Source organism: Salmo trutta, unplaced genomic scaffold (assembly GCF_901001165.1).
Source record: "Salmo trutta unplaced genomic scaffold, fSalTru1.1, whole genome shotgun sequence".
Classification (NCBI taxonomy): domain Eukaryota; kingdom Metazoa; phylum Chordata; class Actinopteri; order Salmoniformes; family Salmonidae; genus Salmo; species Salmo trutta.
The window spans coordinates 12501-25622 of record NW_021822487.1 but is presented as its reverse complement, the minus strand read 5'-3'; the positions used below and the strand labels follow the sequence as shown (position 1 = coordinate 25622).

Here is a 13122-nt window from a genome sequence, read left to right as displayed (position 1 = left end):
TTGTTCAGGCAGGTCGTGTGTCATCTGTAGAGTTCATCTGTCAGGAGCTGTCCTCACACACTCAGCTTGTCCTACAGATCTACAGACCTCACTGTGACCAGCATCCTGGACTAACCCTGCTGCTGCCTGGTGAGGACACATAGGTAGACAGACCAATAACACACACACACACACACACACACACACACACACACACACACACACACACACACACACAGAGACACACACACACACACACACACACACACCACACACACACACACACACACACACACACACACACACACACACACACACACACACACACACAGATGGCAGAGAGAGGGAGGGAGAGAGATGGCGGAGGGAGGGAGAGAGAGTGATGGCGGAGGGAGGGAGGGAGGGAGGGAGGGAGGGAGGGAGGGAGGGAGGGAGAGAGAGAGAGAGATGTATATTATTAATTATAGATAGTGAATCTGCTTATTGGGCGATTGATATTCTGCCAAGAACACTATCTACACACATACCCACAAGCACACACACTCCACTAACACACACACACACACACACACACACACACACACAAGCACACACACACACAATCGCTGATTGCAAACACTGCTCATCTCCAAAATATTTACCCACAACTTCAGCTCTTGTGCTTTCTCTGCCAGCTCTCTCTATCTCTCCCTCTGCCAGTTCTCTCTATCTCTCCCTCTGCCAGTTCTCTCTATCTCTCCCTCTGCCAGTTCTCTCTTTCTCTCCCTCTGCCAGCTCTCTCTATCTCTCCCTCTGCCAGCTCTCTCTATCTCTCCCTCTGCCAGCTCTCTCTTTCTCTCCCTCTGCCAGCTCTCTCTTTCTCTCCCTCTGCCAGTTCTCTCTTTCTCTCCCTCTGCCAGCTCTCTCTATCTCTCCCTCTGCCAGCTCTCTCTTTCCCTCCCTCTGCCAGCTCTCTCTTTCTCTCCCTCTGCCAGCTCTCTCTTTCTCTCCCTCTGCCAGCTCTCTCTTTCTCTCCCTCTGCCAACTCTCTCTTTCTCTCCCTCTGCCAGCTCTCTCTTTCTCTCCCTCTACCAACTCTCTCTTTCTCTCCCTCTGCCAGCTCTCTCTTTCTCTCCCTCTGCCAGCTCTCTCTTTCTCTCCCTCTGCCAGCTCCTCTTTCTCTCCCTCTGGCCAGCTCTCTCTTCTCTCCCTCTGCCAGCTCTCTCTTTCTCTCCCTCTGCCAGTTCTCTCTATCTCTCCCTCTGCCAGCTCTCTCTATCTCTCCCTCTGCCAGCTCTCTCTTTCTCTCCCTCTGCCAGCTCCCTCTTTCTCTCCCTCTGCCAGCTCTCTCTTTCTCTCCCTCTGCCAGCTCTCTCTATCTCTCCCTCTGCCAGCTCTCTCTTTCTCTCCCTCTGCCAGCTCCCTCTTTCTCTCCCTCTGCCAGCTCTCTCTTTCTCTCCCTCTGCCAGCTCTCTCTTTCTCTCCCTCTGCCAGTTCTCTCTATCTCTCCCTCTGCCAGCTCTCTCTATCTCTCCCTCTGCCAGCTCTCTCTTTCTCTCCCTCTGCCAGCTCTCTCTTTCTCTCCCTCTGCCAGCTCTCTCTTTCTCTCCCTCTGCCAGCTCTCTCTTTCTCTCCCTCTGCCAGCTCCCTCTTTCTCTCCCTCTGCCAGCTCTCTCTTTCTCTCCCTCTGCCAGCTCTCTCTTTCTCTCCCATCCTCTCTCCATCCCTCCATCTCTTCCTCTGCCTTTTGGCTTCCTGTCAGTGGAAAGTTTAGTTTTGTTTTGCTGTTTTTCATCTGTCAAGACAGAAAGCTCAATACTCTGAACTGCTTGAGTCGTAAAACCAAAGGCTGAAATGACAGATGATGATGTTTCTTGTCATGACGATGTTTCCAGTGCTTCATTTGTAAACTGGGAGGTTCCAGAACCAACAGTGAGCATGACAGGGGGGAGTTCTGAGGTACCAGAATGTCTGAGAAAAAAACAACACCTTTTACCATAAATCCTTGCATGCATATTATCACATCTGCGTAGTGGCATAGAGCAGTAGAGTAGAGGCACTTACAGAAGTTGAACACACTGGGAACATTTTTAGTTGTCGAGGGTCCGGGAAAAGTCTGGCCTTTTATAAACGCATTTCATGCAATTCTGTAGATGACTGGAGACTGGCAGAATCTTTTTCAATAACTCACAAATGATGGAAATTGCAGACTGCTTTGACCCTGATAAACTGAGAATCTGAGCTCAATAAAAATCGACCTTGTCTTGAGCCCATCAATAGTCCAGGCCTAGATGTGTGGAGACACAATATGAGGAGGAAATTATAATCCTAAAAATGCTTTCCAGTTTCACTGACTCACCTAATGATGCTCAGATCACTCACTAGTGATAGCCGATGTGTTCGTGCCAAAAGCCTCTCTCTCTCTTTACTATGTAAAACAATATTTGGAAGTTGATCAAATATTTTGTCAGCCTACAGCAGACAGATTAGAGTCTTCTGTTTTCTGCAGGAGACATTTGCTTTCCAACCTGTGTTTTCCTGCGATTTGTATTTGAAATCTTGTGAAAGGCCTGTTTTTTCTGCATGCTGTCGTTCACTGACAGATTTGCAGAACAGTCCTGACTGTAGGCCTTGTTATTGGGCTACAATCCACAGCCAGGCAGTTTTTAAAAGAAGCTATTGATCCTCTGTGGCTAAATGATAGGCCTTCTCATGGTGTAGTAGGACATTCTGAATGATTTCATTTCTTTCTGAACAGACAGCAGTAATTCTGTAATTTTGCCAAATGTATTTACATTTATCAGGGGTTCTGCAGCCCCTCCAGAACCCTTCAAGCGGTTATAATTCTGTAACTAAATACATGATGAAGTGCAACGCAGGAGAGACGGGAGTTGCAGGCTCATGTCTATCAGAACAGAGAGGGAGAGAGAACATAGAAAGTTCATCTCATTCTAGTTCTGTGAGAGATACAGGCTTGCTACTCACATTCGGCCCGAATCAACTATCAGGCCCGCCCCGAATCAACTATCAGGCCCGCCCCGAATCAACTATCAGGCCCGCCCCGAATCAACTATCAGGCCCGCCCCGAATCAACTATCAGGCCTGCCTCGAATCAACTATCAGGCCCCCCTCGAATCAACTATCAGGCCCGCCTCGAATCAACTATCAGGCCCGCCTCGAATCAACTATCAGGCCCGCCTCGAATCAACTATCAGGCCCCCCTCGAATCAACTATCAGGCCCCCCTCGAATCAACTATCAGGCCCGCCTCGAATCAACTATCAGGCCCGGCTGAACATCTACTTTTTAACGTTACGTTTTTTTGTGGGGGGGGGGGGGGGGGGGCAGGATAATTAATGAAGAGGCAATTCAAATTAACTTTGAACACTTTTATAATAATTTTTACTTTGCAAAATGTGAAAATTATTTTCATGGCACGAGAGGTACCTGATCCGGCTAAATAGGTTCTGGAACAAAACAGTCCAAAACGTAGAGGTGCCGGATCCTGTTCTGGCAGGATCAAATTAAGCACTGGATGTTTCTGTCATGATGATGTTTCTGTCATGTTGTTTCTGTCATGATGATGATGTTTCTGTCATGTTGTTTCTGTCATGTTGATGTTTCTGTCATGATGATGTTTCTGTCATGTTGATGTTTCTGTCATGTTGATGTTTCTGTCATGATGATGTTTCTGTCATGATGATGTTTCTGTCATGTTGATGTTTCTGTCATGATGATGTTTCTGTCATGTTGTTTCTGTCATGTTGATGTTTCTGTCATGATGATGTTTCTGTCATGTTGATGTTTCTGTCATGTTGATGTTTCTGTCATGATGATGTTTCTGTCATGATGATGTTTCTGTCATGTTGATGTTTCTGTCATGATGATGTTTCTGTCATGTTGATGTTTCTGTCATGTTGATGTTTCTGTCATGATGATGTTTCTGTCACGATGATTATGTTTCTGTCATGATGATGTTTCTGTCATGATGATGTTTCTGTCATGATGATGATGTTTCTGTCATGATGTTTCTGTCATGATGATGATGTTTCTGTCATGATGATGTTTCTGTCATGATGTTTCTGTCATGTTGATGTTTCTGTCATGTTGATGTTTCTGTCATGATGATGTTTCTGTTATGATGATGATGTTTCTGTCATGATGATGTTTCTGTCATGATGTTTCTGTCATGTTGATGTTTCTGTCATGATGATGTTTCTGTCATGATGATGTTTCTGTCATGTTGTTTCTGTCATGTTGATGTTTCTGTCATGATGATATTTCTGTCATGATGATGTTTCTGTCATGTTGATGTTTCTGTCATGTTGATGTTTCTGTCATGTTGATGTTTCTGTCATGTTGATGTTTCTTTCATGATGATGTTTCTGTCATGATGATGTTTCTGTCATGATGATGATGTTTCTGTCATGATGTTTCTGTCATGTTGATGTTTCTGTCATGATGATGTTTCTGTCATGTTGATGTTTCTGTCATGTTGTTTCTGTCATGTTGATGTTTCTGTCATGTTGATGTTTCTGTCATGATGATGTTTCTGTCATGATGATGTTTCTGTCATGATGATGTTTCTGTCATGATGATGTTTATGTCATGTTGATGTTTCTGTCATGATGATGTTTATGTCATGTTGATGTTTCTGTCATGATGATGTTTCTGTCATGATGATGTTTCTGTCATGATGATGTTTCTGTCATGTTGATGTTTCTGTCATGATGATGTTTCTGTCACGATGATGATGTTTCTGTCATGATGATGTTTATGTCATGTTGATGTTTCTGTCATGTTGATGTTTCTGTCATGATGATGTTTCTGTCATGATGATATTTCTGTCATGATGATGTTTATGTCATGTTGATGTTTCTGTCATGTTGATGTTTCTGTCATGATGATGTTTCTGTCATGATGTTTCTGTCATGTTGATGTTTCTGTCATGATGATGTTTCTGTCATGTTGATGTTTCTGTCATGTTGATGTTTCTGTCATGTTGATGTTTCTGTCATGATGATGTTTCTGTCATGATGATGTTTCTGTCATGATGATGTTTCTGTCATGATGATGTTTCTGTCATGTTGATGTTTCTGTCATGTTGATGTTTCTGTCATGTTGATGTTTCTGTCATGATGATGTTTCTGTCATGATGATGATGTTTCTGTCATGATGATGATGTTTCTGTCATGATGATGTTTCTGTCATGTTGATGTTTCTGTCATGATGATGTTTCTGTCATGATGATGTTTCTGTCATGATGATGTTTCTGTCATGATGACTCTCCTCCCTCCAGGATGCGGTGGTCCCCTATGTCATCCTGTGGCTCTGTGTGTCTCCATGGAGACCAGCACCTCCACCCCTTTACCCTCCACCTCCTGCCCTCCTCCCCAGCAGTGGTGCCCCTTCCTGGGCCGCTGCCTACCCCTAGCCAGCCCCTGCCACCCTGGATCCTGTGCCAACTGTACCCAGGCAGACACTCTGCCACCCGGGGCCCTGCGTCCTAGTTACAGCCTGGTGGATGAGGTGGTGGTTACACTGCCTGCTGGACCTGTTACACACATACTGGTGAGTGGATGGACAGACGCACACAGTCACACACACACACACACCAAATGAACACAATGATGAAAGAACAAAACACCTACAGTGATACACAAAACTACACACAACAAACACAACTGGTACTTTTAAAACAAACTTACCTCCTCTCTCCTCCTCTCCTTCCCCCTCAGATGAGGGAGCGTGTCGAGGACCTGCTGGTCTCCCCCGGCGACATCATCGGTCTGCAGCACGACGCCGGCCCCGCCTCCCTGCTCCGCTGCGACCCTTCACCCCAGTCGCCGTGGCGACAGCCAATCCTGGCCCTCAACCAATCTGACTGGCTGTGGGCCAACTCCAACCAATCAGAAGGTTCCGTGGACCTGGACCAGAGCGTTGAAATAACCCTGGAGGATGTTCGAGGAGGAGGCTGGGCTGTGGACATGGTCTGCCCGATCAGGGTGCTCTACGTTGGGCATAGTGAGACCCAGCTACAGGGGTCCCAGCTCTCCTCCGGCCTCCCCCAGCCAGGGCTCTATAGCCTAGAGGTGACCTCCGACGACCCTGCCTTCCCCGTCACGGCGTCATGTCCTGTCCGCGTGGTCCCTCCCCTGGGCCTCACCGTCCTCCACCCCCCCTCTCAGAACGGAACCTACTACTTCAGGTAATGTGTTGTGTTGTGTGTGTTTGATTGGATTGGATTGGATTCATAAATTACTTTATTAATATTCTGTCTTGTATAATTCTGTTTATTGTAATGATATTATCAGTACCATTTCACCTGGTCAAATTCCTGGCACATGTGAATTAATGTACTTGGCAAATACAAATGATTGTGATTGTGATCCAGGCCCAACCAGACGGTGGTTCTGCTCCGGGTCCACTCCCAGTACGGAGCCGAAGTCCACTGGCAGGGAAGCAGCCAGAGTGTCCTCTTCCAGGACCACTGCCCCCCTGACTTCCTGCCCACTGTGGGGGAGTGTAGAGGGGCAGGCAGGGCAGGAGAACCAGGGAGAGGGGGGGGGGACCAGAGCCACAGTCTGTTTGCGGTGATAGATCTGGGGCTAGGGGAGGAGAGGGGGCCGGTGGTGGTGAATCTGTCAGCACACAGGTCAGATATCTCTATGATTCTATACATCCCTACACTGAAAAAAGGGTGCGTTCTAGAACTTAAAAGGGATCTTCGGCTGTTCCAATAGGAGAACCCTTTGGTTCCAGGTAGAACCCTTTTGTTCCATGTTCCACAGAGGGTTCTACATGCAACCCAAAATGTTTCTACCCTGGAAACAAAAAGGGTTCCACCTGGAACCAAAAAGGGTTCTGCTATGAGGGCAGCGAAGATCCCTTCTGGAACGCTTTTCTCTAAGTGTGTATCTACATACAGTATATCTACATATAGTATATCTACATATAGTATATCTACATATAGTATATCTACATACACTATATCACATACAGTATATCACATATAGTATATCTACATACAGTGTATAACATACAGTATATCTACATACAGTGTGATTGTACAGTATATCTACATACAGTATATCTACATACAGTGTATAACATACAGTATATCTACATACAGTATATCTACATACAGTATATCACATACAGTGTATCTACATATAGTGTATAACATACAGTATATCTACATACAGTGTGATTGTACAGTATATCTACATACAGTATATCTACATACAGTGTATAACATACAGTATATCTACATACAGTATATCTACATACAGTATATCACATACAGTGTATCTACATATAGTGTATAACATACAGTATATCTACATACAGTGTGATTGTACAGTATATCTACATACAGTATATCACATATAGTATATCTACATACAGTGTATAACATACAGTATATCTACATACAGTGTGATTGTACAGTATATCTACATACAGTATATCTACATACAGTGTATTTCATACAGTATACCTACATACAGTATATCTACATACAGTGTGATTGCATAGACAGTATATCTACATACAGTATATCTACATACAGTATATTACATACAGTGTGATTGTATAGACAGTATATCTACATACAGTATATCTACATACAGTGTATTTCATACAGTATACCTACATACAGTATATCTACATACAGTGTGATTGTATAGACAGTATATCTACATACAGTATATCTACATACAGTGTGATTGTAGAGACAGTATATCTACATACAGTATATCTACATACAGTGTGATTGTATAGACAGTATATTAGTCTGTTAGGGAAGCTAACACAAGTCTTTAAGTTTCAATGTTGCTCATCACGTGTGTGTTTGTGTGTGTGTGTGTGTGTGTGTGTGTGTGTGTGTGTGTGTGTGTGTGTGTGTGTGTGTGTGTGTGTGTGTGTCCACAGCGAGGTGACGGAGGCCAGTCTCAGCCTGTTGGTCGGGGTGGAGGAACCTCTGAGAGGTCTGGTGGTCCAGCCTCATCCCAGACACAGAGTCCTCATGGAATCAGTCGTGGTGAGTTCAATGGGGGTGTGTTGGGGTGTGTTGGGTGTGTGTGTGTTGGGGGTGTGTTGGGTGTGTGTGTGTTGGGGGTGTGTTGGGTGTGTTTGTGTTGGGGGTGTGTTGGGTGTGTGTGTGTTGGGGGTGTGTTGGGTGTGTTTGTGTTGGGTGTGTTTGTGTTGGGGGTATGTTGGGTGTGTGTGTGTTGGGGGTGTGTTGGGTGTGTTTGTGTTGGGTGTGTTTGTGTTGGGGGTATGTTGGGTGTGTTTGTGTTGGGGTGTGTGTTGTGTGTGTGTGTGTTTGTGTTGGGGTGTGTTGGGTGTGTTTGTGTTGGGTTTGTGTTGGGGGTATGTTGGGTGTGTTTGTGTTGGGGGTGTGTTGGGGGTATGTTGGGTGTGTTTGTGTTGGGTGTGTTTGTGTTGGGGGTATGTTGGGTGTGTTTGTGTTGGGGGTATGTTGGGTGTGTTTGTGTTGGGGGTATGTTGGGTGTGTTTGTGTTGGGTGTGTGTTGGGTGTGTTTGTGTTGGGTGTGTTTGTGTTGGGGGTATGTTGGGTGTGTTTGTGTTGGGTGTGTGTTGTGTGTGTGTGTTTGTGTTGGGGTGTGTTGTTTGTGTTGGGTGTGTTTGTGTTGGGGGTGTGTTGGGTGTGTTTGTGTTGAGGGGTGTGTGTGTTGGGTGTGTTTGTGTTGGGTGTGTTTGTGTTGGGGGTGTGTTGGGTGTGTTTGTGTTGGGGGTGTGTTTGTGTTGGGTGTGTTTGTGTTGGGGTGTGTGTTGTTTGTGTTGGGTGTGTGTTGGGTGTGTGTTGTGGGGTGTTGTGTGTGTTTGTGTTGGGGGTGTGTTGGGTGTGTTTGTGTTGGGGGGTGTTGGGTGTGTTTGTGTTGGGGGTGTGTTGGGGGTATGTTGGGTGTGTTTGTGTTGGGGGTGTGTTGGGGGTGTGTTGGGTGTGTTTGTGTTGGGGGTGTGTTGTGTTGGGGGTGTGTTGGGGGTGTGTTGGGGTGTTTGTGTTGGGGTGTGTTGGGTGTGTTTGTGTTGGGTGTGTGTGTGTGTGTGATCTCCTCTCTGTGTGTTCCAGAGCTATACTGCTGCTGTAGAGGGAGGTTCCAACCCAACCTTTAAATGGACAGTGGATGATAAGCCCTACTTCACCTACTACAACACAGTGCTGAACATTATATACCAGAACCCAGCTGTCTACAAACTATCGGTGAGACACACACACACAAACACACACACACACACACACACACACACACACACACACACACACACACACACACACACACACACACACACACACACACACACACAATACAACATAGATGACACTGACATGGGCCCCTGCCTTGGTTGATGCTGGTTTGGTGTTGGTTAAAGCTAGGTGGTAAAGCTAAGCTAATGTCTAGCTACTTTGATCTTTGATATCCATGTACTGCTGCTTTTGGCATCAGTTTTCACCAGATCTCAAAGGACACTGCCTACTCATCCACCACTTCTGTGCAACACCAGCATGACAAATACAAAGAGTTCAAATCCTATCTCTGTAGTTATGGGAAATCTCTACCTCAGAAATGTGATGGGAAACCTTGCCTTCATAACAGAGTTATAACAGAGTTATAACATAGTTATAACAGAGTTATGAAGAACGTGCCGTAAGCTCCGTCCACAGCTAGCTTGAGGGACTGAGACAGTAGAGAGGAAGATATACTGTGTGTTTTGAATCAGAGGAAGACTGGTTGGATCTCGGTATGGGGACCGGGACATTAGAGAGGAAGATATACTGTGTGTTTTGAATCAGAGGAAGACTGGTTGGATCTCGGTATGGGGACTGAGACAGTAGAGAGGAAGATATACTGTGTGTTTTGAATCAGAGGAAGACTGGTTGGATCTCGGTATGGGGACCGGGACATTAGAGAGGAAGATATACTGTGTGTTTTGAATCAGAGGAAGACTGGTTGGATCTCGGTATGGGGACCGGGACAGTAGAGAGGAAGATATACTGTGTGTTTTGAATCAGAGGAAGACTGGTTGGATCTCGGTATGGGGACCGGGACAGTAGAGAGGAAGATATACTGTGTGTTTTGAATCAGAGGAAGACTGGTTGGATCTCGGTATGGGGACCGGGACAGTAGAGAGGAAGATATACTGTGTGTTTTGAATCAGAGGAAGACTGGTTGGATCTCGGTATGGGGACCGGGACATTAGAGAGGAAGATATACTGTGTGTTTTGAATCAGAGGAAGACTGGTTGGATCTCGGTATGGGGACCGGGACAGTAGAGAGGAAGATATACTGTGTGTTTTGAATCAGAGGAAGACTGGTTGGATCTCGGTATGGGGACCGGGACAGTAGAGAGGAAGATATACTGTGTGTTTTGAATCAGAGGAAGACTGGTTGGATCTCGGTATGGGGACCGGGACAGTAGAGAGGAAGATATACTGTGTGTTTTGAATCAGAGGAAGACTGGTTGGATCTCGGTATGGGGACCGGGACAGTAGAGAGGAAGATATACTGTGTGTTTTGAATCAGAGGAAGACTGGTTGGATCTCGGTATGGGGACCGGGACAGTAGAGAGGAAGATATACTGTGTGTTTTGAATCAGAGGAAGACTGGTTGGATCTCGGTATGGGGACCGGGACAGTAGAGAGGAAGATATACTGTGTGTTTTGAATCAGAGGAAGACTGGTTGGATCTCGGTATGGGGACCGGGACATTAGAGAGGAAGATATACTGTGTGTTTTGAATCAGAGGAAGACTGGTTGGATCTCGGTATGGGGACCGGGGACAGTAGAGAGGAAGATATACTGTGTGTTTTGAATCAGAGGAAGACTGGTTGGATCTCGGTATGGGACCGGGACAGTAGAGAGGAAGATATACTGTGTGTTTTGAATCAGAGGAAGACTGGTTGGATCTCGGTATGGGACCGGGACAGTAGAGAGGAAGATATACTGTGTGTTTTGAATCAGAGGAAGACTGGTTGGATCTCGGTATGGGGACCGGGACAGTAGAGAGGAAGATATACTGTGTGTTTTGAATCAGAGGAAGACTGGTTGGATCTCGGTATGGGGACCGGGACATTAGAGAGGAAGATATACTGTGTGTTTTGAATCAGAGGAAGACTGGTTGGATCTCGGTATGGGGACCGGGACAGTAGAGAGGAAGATATACTGTGTGTTTTGAATCAGAGGAAGACTGGTTGGATCTCGGTATGGGGACCGGGACAGTAGAGAGGAAGATATACTGTGTGTTTTGAATCAGAGGAAGACTGGTTGGATCTCGGTATGGGGACCGGGACATTAGAGAGGAAGATATACTGTGTGTTTTGAATCAGAGGAAGACTGGTTGGATCTCGGTATGGGGACCGGGACAGTAGAGAGGAAGATATACTGTGTGTTTTGAATCAGAGGAAGACTGGTTGGATCTCGGTATGGGGACCGGGACAGTAGAGAGGAAGATATACTGTGTGTTTGAATCAGAGGAAGACTGGTTGGATCTCGGTATGGGGACCGGGACAGTAGAGAGGAAGATATACTGTGTGTTTTGAATCAGAGGAAGACTGGTTGGATCTCGGTATGGGGACCGGGACATTAGAGAGGAAGATATACTGTGTGTTTTGAATCAGAGGAAGACTGGTTGGATCTCGGTATGGGGACCGGGACAGTAGAGAGGAAGATATACTTTGTGTTTTGAATCAGAGGAAGACTGGTTGGATCTCGGTATGGGGACCGGGACAGTAGAGAGGAAGATATACTGTGTGTTTTGAATCAGAGGAAGACTGGTTGGATCTCGGTATGGGGACCGGGACAGTAGAGAGGAAGATATACTGTGTGTTTTGAATCAGAGGAAGACTGGTTGGATCTCGGTATGGGGACCGGGGACAGTAGAGAGGAAGATATACTGTGTGTTTTGAATCAGAGGAAGACTGGTTGGATCTCGGTATGGGGACCGGGACAGTAGAGAGGAAGATATACTGTGTGTTTTGAATCAGAGGAAGACTGGTTGGATCTCGGTATGGGGACCGGGACATTAGAGAGGAAGATATACTGTGTGTTTTGAATCAGAGGAAGACTGGTTGGATCTCGGTATGGGGACCGGGACAGTAGAGAGGAAGATATACTGTGTGTTTTGAATCAGAGGAAGACTGGTTGGATCTCGGTATGGGGACCGGGACAGTAGAGAGGAAGATATACTGTGTGTTTTGAATCAGAGGAAGACTGGTTGGATCTCGGTATGGGGACCGGGACAGTAGAGAGGAAGATATACTGTGTGTTTTGAATCAGAGGAAGACTGGTTGGATCTCGTTATGGGGACCGGGACAGTAGAGAGGAAGATATACTGTGTGTTTTGAATCAGAGGAAGACTGGTTGGATCTCGGTATGAGGACCGGGACAGTAGAGAGGAAGATATACTGTGTGTTTGAATCAGAGGAAGACTGGTTGGATCTCGGTATGGGGACCGGGACAGTAGAGAGGAAGATATACTGTGTGTTTTGAATCAGAGGAAGACTGGTTGGATCTCGGTATGGGGACCGGGACAGTAGAGAGGAAGATATACTGTGTGTTTTGAATCAGAGGAAGACTGGTTGGATCTCGGTATGGGGACCGGGACAGTAGAGAGGAAGATATACTGTGTGTTTTGAATCAGAGGAAGACTGGTTGGATCTCGGTATGGGGACCGGGACATTAGAGAGGAAGATATACTGTGTGTTTTGAATCAGAGGAAGACTGGTTGGATCTCGGTATGGGGCCCGGGACAGTAGAGAGGAAGATATACTGTGTGTTTTGAATCAGAGGAAGACTGGTTGGATCTCGGTATGGGGACCGGGACAGTAGAGAGGAAGATATACTGTGTGTTTTGAATCAGAGGAAGACTGGTTGGATCTCGGTATGGGGACCGGGACAGTAGAGAGGAAGATATACTGTGTGTTTTGAATCAGAGGAAGACTGGTTGGATCTCGGTATGGGGACCGGGACAGTAGAGAGGAAGATATACTGTGTGTTTTGAATCAGAGGAAGACTGGTTGGATCTCGGTATGGGGACCGGGACAGTAGAGAGGAAGATATACTGTGTGTTTTGAATCAGGAGGAAGACTGGTTGGATCTCGGTATGGGGACCGGGACAGTAGAGAGGAAGATATACTGTGT

General features: G+C 46.1%; 1 pseudogene; it reads left to right on the top strand.

The window, feature by feature from the left end:
- Nucleotides 1–13122, top strand: part of LOC115182436 (polycystin-1-like) — a 23597-nt pseudogene continuing 10475 nt past the window's right edge.